Here is a 14119-nt window from a genome sequence, read left to right as displayed (position 1 = left end):
GCTGTCATGCTTAATTGCGGTTCACACTTGGGTGAGTCACTGAAGCGCACGCTAATGAGGTAAGTAAATACAGCCAGGGGTTACTACATAGTGATCAGTGATCTAAAAGAAATTATCATTAGGGAGAGGAAGGAAACCATAAAGACAAGAGCAAACTTGTATTTGTCTGGTGACTCTGTGGTTTTGTTCACTTCATATGGTATGTTACGTAATATCGGGATTTTTGTTTGCGTTCCAGAATCTTGTGTGGTGCTGGACCGCAAAACAGACCAATCAGACGCGGGAGAAACTGACCGGCCTCCCGCAATCAGCTGTCGCTCCGATCTGATGAAAAGCAAGGTAAATATGTATGTGCCGTGGTTTCTATCAACAGAACTTTGAATATTTTCTAATAGATATGGAAAGGGACATGTTTTAGTTAAGTTTTGATTCAGCTATAATGACATGCATAAATACGATAAATAACGTTTGACCCTGTAGGGCAGTATCAATTAGGGCTATGTTATAGTCTTGTGAAGATATAGACGTCAGCCTTTATTAAATGGCGAATAACTATACTAGGTCTGGCCGACTAACGACACTAAAGAGGACTTTATGATTTTGCTCCCGTCATTATTGGAGAAATTTCATCTGGTGTGTTACATAGTGTCTGGTTTTTTGTTGGCGTTCCAGATTCCATGTATAGTGCTGGACCACGGTGCGGACCAATCAGAGGCAAGGGCACTTGGCAGGCCTCCAGCAATCAGCCGGTGTTCCAGTTTGATGTGGTGCAAGGTAAATATATATTCCTTGTTTACTAGTAGGAGACTACTGTAGATTATAGATTAATGAACGGAATGACATTTATTGGTTAGGTATTGAACGCGAATGGAAAGCACTGTAGGAGTACGGTGAAGTGACATGTGACCCTATGTAGTAATATCGATTGAGGCTATGTTCTCGTCTCTTAAGGCTGTTGACATTGGTTTTTATTTGATTAACAGATTTTAATACTAAGTCTGAGAAACAGCCGGCAGTGAAAACAAGCCACACTGATCACGTAGATGGCGGCTGGAGTGCTCCAAAGTATGTTGTGGTTGAGTAAAACTCTTTGCATGTCTAATGAAGATAGGATTTGGCGTGATTATTTGTGACATTTGGATTGTTATTCTTGTGTGGTTTGTGACATACAGTATTTTGGCCATTGTAAGACTTATAATCATCTATTCGCCTAAATGTATGACCTGTAGCGGAACTGTACTAGAGTTGATGATTTAACATGATCTTGCGAAGAGATTCATGTTGGAGGAGGGGCGAGGCCCTGAGTTTCTATGCATGGAGCGAGAATTTGAGAGTGCAGGGAATGCAGAAGAAATGAAGAAAAATTGATTGAAAAATAAAAGAAAAGTGGCTAAAAAAGTCTCGAATATTTTGTTGATTTGCTGTACAAAAAGCACATGTTATGTCAGCAAAAAGATATTGTAGACTCGGGTATACGAGTGGAGAAAGTACATGTTGTGAAAAAATCCTATTCTGGCATGACTACAACTATGGGAGGACACGGTGTACGAAGGATGTAATGACCTGGATTAGTACTGGAACATGAGTTCTTTCTTGAGATTGAGTCCCAGAGGGAACCTTGTTTTTAATCTATATATCCAAAATGCCTCTCGCAGGTGAGTTTTGTGTTTCAAATCTCCTCCTCTTTTAGGGAGATTAATTTTTTCTATGGCAAAGCAACGAAAAGTATTAATTGTGCGGTTATGGAAATGTATGAAATGTTTGGAGGCACTTGAGATATTTGTAATATTTGGATTTCTTATGTAGCTGAGGTGTTCGAGGATCCTAATTTTTAGTTTTCGGTTCGTGCAGCCAATATATTTTAATAAGCATTCAGTACATTCGATGACGTAGATGACCGACTCAGTATTACAGTTAATGTAATTTTGGATGGTGTATGTGTCTGACTGTGTGGAGTCACAAAAGGTTTTCGTGGGATATGCAAATTGGCATACCTTACAGGGGTGCTGTCCACATTTGTAGAACCCTTTGGTTTCTAGCCAGGTCGATTTGGTCTCTTGTGATGTGAATGCAGATGGTGAGAGGATGCTGCCTATTGATGGAGCTTTTCTTGCTATTACTTTGCATCCTTCCTTAAGTATAGACCGCAGGTCACTGTCCTCCATAAGGATAGGTAGATACCTATTTACTAGGTGTTTTATTTCCTGAAACTGGTTGCTTTGCTGTAAAACCAGTGTCGGCTGATTGGAATCCAGTTTACATGTTTGATGGTGTTCTAGAAGTTGAGCTCTTGGTTTTTTAGTTATGATGTCGCGAGCCCTGGAAAGGGACCATAATGGATAACCTCTATTGATTAATCTTGTTGTTATTTGTTCCTGTTCTGTGTTGAATTGTTTCGCTGAGGTGCAGTTTCTTTTTGCACGATGGAGTTCTCCTACTGGGATGGCCTTAATGGTATGTTTGGAGTGGTTGCTCTTGGCATGCAAAATGGAGTTGGCGGAGGTAGGTTTCCGATGTGTTTGGGTCGAGATGATTTGACCTATTTTTCCCTCTAATTCTAAGTCTAGAAAGACTATAGACTTTTTATCGTGGTTATAGGTGAACTTGAGGTTGTAGGGATTATGGTTAAGATAATCAATGAAATTTGGGATGAGATCGATGGAACCTTTCCAAATCAACAGGAGGTCATCGATGTATCTTCCGTACCACTCGATGTCTTTGCCATATATGTTGTTGCTGGAGAAGATGTATAATTCCTCCCACCACGCCATTACCAGGTTTGCAATTGATGGGGAGAATTTGGCTCCCATAGAGACGCCTTTCAGTTGGAGAAAATACTTGCCATCAAATTGGAAGAAGTTGTGCTTCATTAGAAACATCAGTACATTTAGAATGTAGGTTTGAAAATTTTTTTCATAAGTACTGTGTTTTTGAAGATGGTTTTCTAAAGCAGTGTAGGCTACATGATGGGGGATGGATGTATAGAGCGAAACGACATCGCAGGTTAACCAGGTATAATCATCGTTCCAAACTTTGTCTTTCAGGGAGTTGAGGACATTTTTTGTATCCTTCAAAAAACCTGGAGTTCGCTGAGCCAAAGGTTGTAGAAGGGTGTCGAGCCATTCTGATAGTTTTTCTAATATCGAGCCTATCCCTGAGACTATGGGTCTCATTGGTGGAGGGTTGATTTGCTTGTGAGTTTTAGGTAAAGCATGAATTATAGGTGTGATGGGTTGTTCAACATACAGGTAGTTGAATTGTTTCTGATTGATGAACCCCCCTTGGAGACCCTCATTTAGTAGACTTTTCATTAGAAACTTTATTTTGACTGTAGGATTTGTGTCGAGTTTTTTGTAAGTATTCTTATCAGAAAGCATATCTAATATTGATTGTTGATAATCCGATCTGTTCATGATGGCAATTCCTCCGCCTTTATCTGCCATTTTTATCGTTAGTTCTTTGTTGTCCTTCAAGGACTTTATTGCTTTCTTAAAACGATTAGGCATGTTGGATTCTACATGATTGGTTTTGAGTCCATCCGCTAAAATTTGTAGTTCTTGTTCAATGATGAGTTGAAAACGATCCATAGATTCTGTTCGTGAGTTCACGGGATAGAATTTGGAGTTGGACGTGGTGAAGTTGGAAGCCATCGTAACTGTTTGTTCTGGAATTTCTTCCTGTAGACTTTCCAAACATGCTAAGGTTCTATGTTCTTGAAAGGAAAAATTAGATATGAGTTGTTGTTTGTTTTCTTGAAGATTGATAGTGGGAAGGCTTGGAGATACTATAGATGTATTGGGATCTTCGTTTGTGGTGGAATCTGCATTGAGAAAATATTTTTTGACGGTCAAGTTGCGAATGAATTTGTTAATATCTAGTAGTGTATTGAACAAATTGAAGTTATTGTTGGGGGCAAAGTTGAGGCCCAATGAAAGGACTTCTTCTTGTTCTATCGTGAGGGGACAAGATGAAAGATTCGTTATATTGGGGTTTAATGGTGTTGAAATTTTCTGGATCGGAGGTGGCGGGTTTGTTCTTGATAGGGCCGATTTGTGCTTCCTCCCGCCCCTCCTTCCTCGTTTTTTGATGATTGTGTAGTGTCTTCTTGTCTGTGGTAGAGACGGGGATATCTTCCCCCATTGTCTTCTTCTGAGAAACCTTCTGCTGAGTCGGGTTCCGTAGAGCTGAAGCTTACTCTACTGGGCATGTCTCTGTATCTTTTGTATTGTTGATTACGTTTTTTCAAAATGGGTCTGGGTCTATTAAAATTGCGTTCTTTTCTGTTCCAATTGTATACTTCGTTGTTCATGTAATCTCTAGTATCTCGTTGAAATTTGGATTTTTTTGTTTCTGCTATAGAAAGATCTAGCTTATCAATGTGAGAAGACATGCGAGCATCAAGTTGTGAATAAGAAGGTGAATTTGAAAGAGCATCCAATTCCTTTTTGATATCTGCTATTTTTATTTCCAGTTCTGTTAGTTTTTGCTCTTCTTGTTTTGTAATTAGATTCATTAGCTTGATTGAACAGTCAGATAAGGTTTGGTTCCATTCTTTCTGGAAATCCTCAGAGTATACAAAGGAGGGCATTTTTCTTAGGCGTAGACCCCTTGGGATCATGTCTTTTGAGACATAATTTTTCAGGGTGGTAAGGTCCCACCACAATTTTGCCTGTTGTGCCAAATGTTTTTCCAAGTTGTGGAATAAGTCTTCCAGATCAAGGTTTCTTTCGAAGGTTTTTCCCTTATTGCCAAAAACTTTTGCGGCTAGTTCAGATCTGGTTAACTGAGCTTCGTTAGACATATTGTATTAAGTCTCGAGAACAGTGAATAGTTGTAGTGTTGTATGTCCGGTTGCCTATGTACAGTAGGTATTTTCTCCAAATGTTTAGAGAGCAGAAAGTTCAGTTTGGTTTAAAAACAATAGAAAAAGAAAAACTTTAGCCAGCATATGACAATTATAAATCTTGAGATATATAGATAATTAATTCCCTGTAGACTTATTCAGGTAACAGACTTGTATGGAAGAACTCCTTCTGCAGCACAATTGTTCAAAACAAGATAATTATACACAACCGTGGATAGTAGGGTCTTGTTTGTCCACACTGGGACGTATATGTTGAGGGGGTGAGCACGAGAAGAAAAAGCCGAGCAGATAACACAGAAGATATGGGAGAGATCCTCCAGCTCACCTGACACTTGGCATGTGTGTCGCGGACATCGCACGGAATCTCGTGTCGGCACACGATGTATGAAGACAGGCAAGGCAGGGAGTTGAATCCAGCGATGTAGAGGATAAAATGGAAAGTTTCCAAGTTTACTAAATATCAAGGTTAAAACAGGATCCAGTGGAAAGTAATCCTGGTGTGCAGATAGAAGAGTGTCTCGGTCCAGTCTAGGGGCCTACGCGTTTCAGACGCTGTGCACGTCCTTAATCATGGCTATTTGGTGTTTTAGAAACTGGGGCTCTGTTTTTATGTGTCTGTCAGTTCCGGTTTTACCAGCTGTCATGCTTAATTGCGGTTCACACTTGGGTGAGTCACTGAAGCGCACGCTAATGAGGTAAGTAAATACAGCCAGGGGTTACTACATAGTGATCAGTGATCTAAAAGAAATTATCATTAGGGAGAGGAAGGAAACCATAAAGACAAGAGCAAACTTGTATTTGTCTGGTGACTCTGTGGTTTTGTTCACTTCATATGGTATGTTACGTAATATCGGGATTTTTGTTTGCGTTCCAGAATCTTGTGTGGTGCTGGACCGCAAAACAGACCAATCAGACGCGGGAGAAACTGACCGGCCTCCCGCAATCAGCTGTCGCTCCGATCTGATGAAAAGCAAGGTAAATATGTATGTGCCGTGGTTTCTATCAACAGAACTTTGAATATTTTCTAATAGATATGGAAAGGGACATGTTTTAGTTAAGTTTTGATTCAGCTATAATGACATGCATAAATACGATAAATAACGTTTGACCCTGTAGGGCAGTATCAATTAGGGCTATGTTATAGTCTTGTGAAGATATAGACGTCAGCCTTTATTAAATGGCGAATAACTATACTAGGTCTGGCCGACTAACGACACTAAAGAGGACTTTATGATTTTGCTCCCGTCATTATTGGAGAAATTTCATCTGGTGTGTTACATAGTGTCTGGTTTTTTGTTGGCGTTCCAGATTCCATGTATAGTGCTGGACCACGGTGCGGACCAATCAGAGGCAAGGGCACTTGGCAGGCCTCCAGCAATCAGCCGGTGTTCCAGTTTGATGTGGTGCAAGGTAAATATATATTCCTTGTTTACTAGTAGGAGACTACTGTAGATTATAGATTAATGAACGGAATGACATGTATTGGTTAGGTATTGAACGCGAATGGAAAGCACTGTAGGAGTACGGTGAAGTGACATGTGACCCTATGTAGTAATATCGATTGAGGCTATGTTCTCGTCTCTTAAGGCTGTTGACATTGGTTTTTATTTGATTAACAGATTTTAATACTAAGTCTGAGAAACAGCCGGCAGTGAAAACAAGCCACACTGATCACGTAGATGGCGGCTGGAGTGCTCCAAAGTATGTTGTGGTTGAGTAAAACTCTTTGCATGTCTAATGAAGATAGGATTTGGCGTGATTATTTGTGACATTTGGATTGTTATTCTTGTGTGGTTTGTGACATACAGTATTTTGGCCATTGTAAGACTTATAATCATCTATTCGCCTAAATGTATGACCTGTAGCGGAACTGTACTAGAGTTGATGATTTAACATGATCTTGCGAAGAGATTCATGTTGGAGGAGGGGCGAGGCCCTGAGTTTCTATGCATGGAGCAAGAATTTGAGAGTGCAGGGAATGCAGAAGAAATGAAGAAAAATTGATTGAAAAATAAAAGAAAAGTGGCTAAAAAAGTCTCGAATATTTTGTTGATTTGCTGTACAAAAAGCACATGTTATGTCAGCAAAAAGATATTGTAGACTCGGGTATACAAGTGGAGAAAGTACATGTTGTGAAAAAATCCTATTCTGGCATGACTACAACTATGGGAGGACACGGTGTACGAAGGATGTAATGACCTGGATTAGTACTGGAACATGAGTTCTTTCTTGAGATTGAGTCCCAGAGGGAACCTTGTTTTTAATCTATATATCCAAAATGCCTCTCGCAGGTGAGTTTTGTGTTTCAAATCTCCTCCTCTTTTAGGGAGATTAATTTTTTCTATGGCAAAGCAACGAAAAGTATTAATTGTGCGGTTATGGAAATGTATGAAATGTTTGGAGGCACTTGAGATATTTGTAATATTTGGATTTCTTATGTAGCTGAGGTGTTCGAGGATCCTAATTTTTAGTTTTCGGTTCGTGCAGCCAATATATTTTAATAAGCATTCAGTACATTCGATGACGTAGATGACCGACTCAGTATTACAGTTAATGTAATTTTGGATGGTGTATGTGTCTGACTGTGTGGAGTCACAAAAGGTTTTCGTGGGATATGCAAATTGGCATACCTTACAGGGGTGCTGTCCACATTTGTAGAACCCTTTGGTTTCTAGCCAGGTCGATTTGGTCTCTTGTGATGTGAATGCAGATGGTGAGAGGATGCTGCCTATTGATGGAGCTTTTCTTGCTATTACTTTGCATCCTTCCTTAAGTATAGACCGCAGGTCACTGTCCTCCATAAGGATAGGTAGATACCTATTTACTAGGTGTTTTATTTCCTGAAACTGGTTGCTTTGCTGTAAAACCAGTGTCGGCTGATTGGAATCCAGTTTACATGTTTGATGGTGTTCTAGAAGTTGAGCTCTTGGTTTTTTAGTTATGATGTCGCGAGCCCTGGAAAGGGACCATAATGGATAACCTCTATTGATTAATCTTGTTGTTATTTGTTCCTGTTCTGTGTTGAATTGTTTCGCTGAGGTGCAGTTTCTTTTTGCACGATGGAGTTCTCCTACTGGGATGGCCTTAATGGTATGTTTGGAGTGGTTGCTCTTGGCATGCAAAATGGAGTTGGCGGAGGTAGGTTTCCGATGTGTTTGGGTCGAGATGATTTGACCTATTTTTCCCTCTAATTCTAAGTCTAGAAAGACTATAGACTTTTTATCGTGGTTATAGGTGAACTTGAGGTTGTAGGGATTATGGTTAAGATAATCAATGAAATTTGGGATGAGATCGATGGAACCTTTCCAAATCAACAGGAGGTCATCGATGTATCTTCCGTACCACTCGATGTCTTTGCCATATATGTTGTTGCTGGAGAAGATGTATAATTCCTCCCACCACGCCATTACCAGGTTTGCAATTGATGGGGAGAATTTGGCTCCCATAGAGACGCCTTTCAGTTGGAGAAAATACTTGCCATCAAATTGGAAGAAGTTGTGCTTCATTAGAAACATCAGTACATTTAGAATGTAGGTTTGAAAATTTTTTTCATAAGTACTGTGTTTTTGAAGATGGTTTTCTAAAGCAGTGTAGGCTACATGATGGGGGATGGATGTATAGAGCGAAACGACATCGCAGGTTAACCAGGTATAATCATCGTTCCAAACTTTGTCTTTCAGGGAGTTGAGGACATTTTTTGTATCCTTCAAAAAACCTGGAGTTCGCTGAGCCAAAGGTTGTAGAAGGGTGTCGAGCCATTCTGATAGTTTTTCTAATATCGAGCCTATCCCTGAGACTATGGGTCTCATTGGTGGAGGGTTGATTTGCTTGTGAGTTTTAGGTAAAGCATGAATTATAGGTGTGATGGGTTGTTCAACATACAGGTAGTTGAATTGTTTCTGATTGATGAACCCCCCTTGGAGACCCTCATTTAGTAGACTTTTCATTAGAAACTTTATTTTGACTGTAGGATTTGTGTCGAGTTTTTTGTAAGTATTCTTATCAGAAAGCATATCTAATATTGATTGTTGATAATCCGATCTGTTCATGATGGCAATTCCTCCGCCTTTATCTGCCATTTTTATCGTTAGTTCTTTGTTGTCCTTCAAGGACTTTATTGCTTTCTTAAAACGATTAGGCATGTTGGATTCTACATGATTGGTTTTGAGTCCATCCGCTAAAATTTGTAGTTCTTGTTCAATGATGAGTTGAAAACGATCCATAGATTCTGTTCGTGAGTTCACGGGATAGAATTTGGAGTTGGACGTGGTGAAGTTGGAAGCCATCGTAACTGTTTGTTCTGGAATTTCTTCCTGTAGACTTTCCAAACATGCTAAGGTTCTATGTTCTTGAAAGGAAAAATTAGATATGAGTTGTTGTTTGTTTTCTTGAAGATTGATAGTGGGAAGGCTTGGAGATACTATAGATGTATTGGGATCTTCGTTTGTGGTGGAATCTGCATTGAGAAAATATTTTTTGACGGTCAAGTTGCGAATGAATTTGTTAATATCTAGTAGTGTATTGAACAAATTGAAGTTATTGTTGGGGGCAAAGTTGAGGCCCAATGAAAGGACTTCTTCTTGTTCTATCGTGAGGGGACAAGATGAAAGATTCGTTATATTGGGGTTTAATGGTGTTGAAATTTTCTGGATCGGAGGTGGCGGGTTTGTTCTTGATAGGGCCGATTTGTGCTTCCTCCCGCCCCTCCTTCCTCGTTTTTTGATGATTGTGTAGTGTCTTCTTGTCTGTGGTAGAGACGGGGATATCTTCCCCCATTGTCTTCTTCTGAGAAACCTTCTGCTGAGTCGGGTTCCGTAGAGCTGAAGCTTACTCTACTGGGCATGTCTCTGTATCTTTTGTATTGTTGATTACGTTTTTTCAAAATGGGTCTGGGTCTATTAAAATTGCGTTCTTTTCTGTTCCAATTGTATACTTCGTTGTTCATGTAATCTCTAGTATCTCGTTGAAATTTGGATTTTTTTGTTTCTGCTATAGAAAGATCTAGCTTATCAATGTGAGAAGACATGCGAGCATCAAGTTGTGAATAAGAAGGTGAATTTGAAAGAGCATCCAATTCCTTTTTGATATCTGCTATTTTTATTTCCAGTTCTGTTAGTTTTTGCTCTTCTTGTTTTGTAATTAGATTCATTAGCTTGATTGAACAGTCAGATAAGGTTTGGTTCCATTCTTTCTGGAAATCCTCAGAGTATACAAAGGAGGGCATTTTTCTTAGGCGTAGACCCCTTGGGATCATGTCTTTTGAGACATAATTTTTCAGGGTGGTAAGGTCCCACCACAATTTTGCCTGTTGTGCCAAATGTTTTTCCAAGTTGTGGAATAAGTCTTCCAGATCAAGGTTTCTTTCGAAGGTTTTTCCCTTATTGCCAAAAACTTTTGCGGCTAGTTCAGATCTGGTTAACTGAGCTTCGTTAGACATATTGTATTAAGTCTCGAGAACAGTGAATAGTTGTAGTGTTGTATGTCCGGTTGCCTATGTACAGTAGGTATTTTCTCCAAATGTTTAGAGAGCAGAAAGTTCAGTTTGGTTTAAAAACAATAGAAAAAGAAAAACTTTAGCCAGCATATGACAATTATAAATCTTGAGATATATAGATAATTAATTCCCTGTAGACTTATTCAGGTAACAGACTTGTATGGAAGAACTCCTTCTGCAGCACAATTGTTCAAAACAAGATAATTATACACAACCGTGGATAGTAGGGTCTTGTTTGTCCACACTGGGACGTATATGTTGAGGGGGTGAGCACGAGAGGAAAAAGCCGAGCAGATAACACAGAAGATATGGGAGAGATCCTCCAGCTCACCTGACACTTGGCATGTGTGTCGCGGACATCGCACGGAATCTCGTGTCGGCACACGATGTATGAAGACAGGCAAGGCAGGGAGTTGAATCCAGCGATGTAGAGGATAAAATGGAAAGTTTCCAAGTTTACTAAATATCAAGGTTAAAACAGGATCCAGTGGAAAGTAATCCTGGTGTGCAGATAGAAGAGTGTCTCGGTCCAGTCTAGGGGCCTACGCGTTTCAGACGCTGTGCACGTCCTTAATCATGGCTATTTGGTGTTTTAGAAACTGGGGCTCTGTTTTTATGTGTCTGTCAGTTCCGGTTTTACCAGCTGTCATGCTTAATTGCGGTTCACACTTGGGTGAGTCACTGAAGCGCACGCTAATGAGGTAAGTAAATACAGCCAGGGGTTACTACATAGTGATCAGTGATCTAAAAGAAATTATCATTAGGGAGAGGAAGGAAACCATAAAGACAAGAGCAAACTTGTATTTGTCTGGTGACTCTGTGGTTTTGTTCACTTCATATGGTATGTTACGTAATATCGGGATTTTTGTTTGCGTTCCAGAATCTTGTGTGGTGCTGGACCGCAAAACAGACCAATCAGACGCGGGAGAAACTGACCGGCCTCCCGCAATCAGCTGTCGCTCCGATCTGATGAAAAGCAAGGTAAATATGTATGTGCCGTGGTTTCTATCAACAGAACTTTGAATATTTTCTAATAGATATGGAAAGGGACATGTTTTAGTTAAGTTTTGATTCAGCTATAATGACATGCATAAATACGATAAATAACGTTTGACCCTGTAGGGCAGTATCAATTAGGGCTATGTTATAGTCTTGTGAAGATATAGACGTCAGCCTTTATTAAATGGCGAATAACTATACTAGGTCTGGCCGACTAACGACACTAAAGAGGACTTTATGATTTTGCTCCCGTCATTATTGGAGAAATTTCATCTGGTGTGTTACATAGTGTCTGGTTTTTTGTTGGCGTTCCAGATTCCATGTATAGTGCTGGACCACGGTGCGGACCAATCAGAGGCAAGGGCACTTGGCAGGCCTCCAGCAATCAGCCGGTGTTCCAGTTTGATGTGGTGCAAGGTAAATATATATTCCTTGTTTACTAGTAGGAGACTACTGTAGATTATAGATTAATGAACGGAATGACATGTATTGGTTAGGTATTGAACGCGAATGGAAAGCACTGTAGGAGTACGGTGAAGTGACATGTGACCCTATGTAGTAATATCGATTGAGGCTATGTTCTCGTCTCTTAAGGCTGTTGACATTGGTTTTTATTTGATTAACAGATTTTAATACTAAGTCTGAGAAACAGCCGGCAGTGAAAACAAGCCACACTGATCACGTAGATGGCGGCTGGAGTGCTCCAAAGTATGTTGTGGTTGAGTAAAACTCTTTGCATGTCTAATGAAGATAGGATTTGGCGTGATTATTTGTGACATTTGGATTGTTATTCTTGTGTGGTTTGTGACATACAGTATTTTGGCCATTGTAAGACTTATAATCATCTATTCGCCTAAATGTATGACCTGTAGCGGAACTGTACTAGAGTTGATGATTTAACATGATCTTGCGAAGAGATTCATGTTGGAGGAGGGGCGAGGCCCTGAGTTTCTATGCATGGAGCAAGAATTTGAGAGTGCAGGGAATGCAGAAGAAATGAAGAAAAATTGATTGAAAAATAAAAGAAAAGTGGCTAAAAAAGTCTCGAATATTTTGTTGATTTGCTGTACAAAAAGCACATGTTATGTCAGCAAAAAGATATTGTAGACTCGGGTATACAAGTGGAGAAAGTACATGTTGTGAAAAAATCCTATTCTGGCATGACTACAACTATGGGAGGACACGGTGTACGAAGGATGTAATGACCTGGATTAGTACTGGAACATGAGTTCTTTCTTGAGATTGAGTCCCAGAGGGAACCTTGTTTTTAATCTATATATCCAAAATGCCTCTCGCAGGTGAGTTTTGTGTTTCAAATCTCCTCCTCTTTTAGGGAGATTAATTTTTTCTATGGCAAAGCAACGAAAAGTATTAATTGTGCGGTTATGGAAATGTATGAAATGTTTGGAGGCACTTGAGATATTTGTAATATTTGGATTTCTTATGTAGCTGAGGTGTTCGAGGATCCTAATTTTTAGTTTTCGGTTCGTGCAGCCAATATATTTTAATAAGCATTCAGTACATTCGATGACGTAGATGACCGACTCAGTATTACAGTTAATGTAATTTTGGATGGTGTATGTGTCTGACTGTGTGGAGTCACAAAAGGTTTTCGTGGGATATGCAAATTGGCATACCTTACAGGGGTGCTGTCCACATTTGTAGAACCCTTTGGTTTCTAGCCAGGTCGATTTGGTCTCTTGTGATGTGAATGCAGATGGTGAGAGGATGCTGCCTATTGATGGAGCTTTTCTTGCTATTACTTTGCATCCTTCCTTAAGTATAGACCGCAGGTCACTGTCCTCCATAAGGATAGGTAGATACCTATTTACTAGGTGTTTTATTTCCTGAAACTGGTTGCTTTGCTGTAAAACCAGTGTCGGCTGATTGGAATCCAGTTTACATGTTTGATGGTGTTCTAGAAGTTGAGCTCTTGGTTTTTTAGTTATGATGTCGCGAGCCCTGGAAAGGGACCATAATGGATAACCTCTATTGATTAATCTTGTTGTTATTTGTTCCTGTTCTGTGTTGAATTGTTTCGCTGAGGTGCAGTTTCTTTTTGCACGATGGAGTTCTCCTACTGGGATGGCCTTAATGGTATGTTTGGAGTGGTTGCTCTTGGCATGCAAAATGGAGTTGGCGGAGGTAGGTTTCCGATGTGTTTGGGTCGAGATGATTTGACCTATTTTTCCCTCTAATTCTAAGTCTAGAAAGACTATAGACTTTTTATCGTGGTTATAGGTGAACTTGAGGTTGTAGGGATTATGGTTAAGATAATCAATGAAATTTGGGATGAGATCGATGGAACCTTTCCAAATCAACAGGAGGTCATCGATGTATCTTCCGTACCACTCGATGTCTTTGCCATATATGTTGTTGCTGGAGAAGATGTATAATTCCTCCCACCACGCCATTACCAGGTTTGCAATTGATGGGGAGAATTTGGCTCCCATAGAGACGCCTTTCAGTTGGAGAAAATACTTGCCATCAAATTGGAAGAAGTTGTGCTTCATTAGAAACATCAGTACATTTAGAATGTAGGTTTGAAAATTTTTTTCATAAGTACTGTGTTTTTGAAGATGGTTTTCTAAAGCAGTGTAGGCTACATGATGGGGGATGGATGTATAGAGCGAAACGACATCGCAGGTTAACCAGGTATAATCATCGTTCCAAACTTTGTCTTTCAGGGAGTTGAGGACATTTTTTGTATCCTTCAAAAAACCTGGAGTTCGCTGAGCCAAAGGTTGTAGAAGGGTGTCGAG

At 39.9% G+C, this 14119-nt stretch overlaps 3 long non-coding RNA genes across 3 annotated transcripts; all 3 read left to right on the top strand.

The window, feature by feature from the left end:
- The first annotated feature begins 267 nt into the window (after positions 1-267).
- Positions 268-1041, top strand: LOC142741340 (uncharacterized). The gene is made up of 3 exons (XR_012881104.1): positions 268-339; positions 673-774; positions 984-1041. It is a non-coding gene; the product is annotated as an uncharacterized LOC142741340 (long non-coding RNA).
- A 4726-nt stretch (positions 1042-5767) lies between these two features.
- LOC142741339 (uncharacterized) lies at positions 5768-6541 on the top strand. The gene is made up of 3 exons (XR_012881103.1): positions 5768-5839; positions 6173-6274; positions 6484-6541. It is a non-coding gene; the product is annotated as an uncharacterized LOC142741339 (long non-coding RNA).
- Positions 6542-11267: 4726 nt separating this feature from the next.
- On the top strand, positions 11268-12041 carry LOC142741338 (uncharacterized). Its single transcript, XR_012881102.1, has 3 exons — positions 11268-11339; positions 11673-11774; positions 11984-12041. It is a non-coding gene; the product is annotated as an uncharacterized LOC142741338 (long non-coding RNA).
- Positions 12042-14119: the final 2078 nt, after the last annotated feature.

The sequence above is a fragment of the Rhinoderma darwinii genome, chromosome 2 (assembly GCF_050947455.1).
Source record: "Rhinoderma darwinii isolate aRhiDar2 chromosome 2, aRhiDar2.hap1, whole genome shotgun sequence".
Classification (NCBI taxonomy): domain Eukaryota; kingdom Metazoa; phylum Chordata; class Amphibia; order Anura; family Rhinodermatidae; genus Rhinoderma; species Rhinoderma darwinii.
Note: the sequence above shows the minus strand (reverse complement) of the source record. Positions and strands in the feature narration are given on the sequence as shown.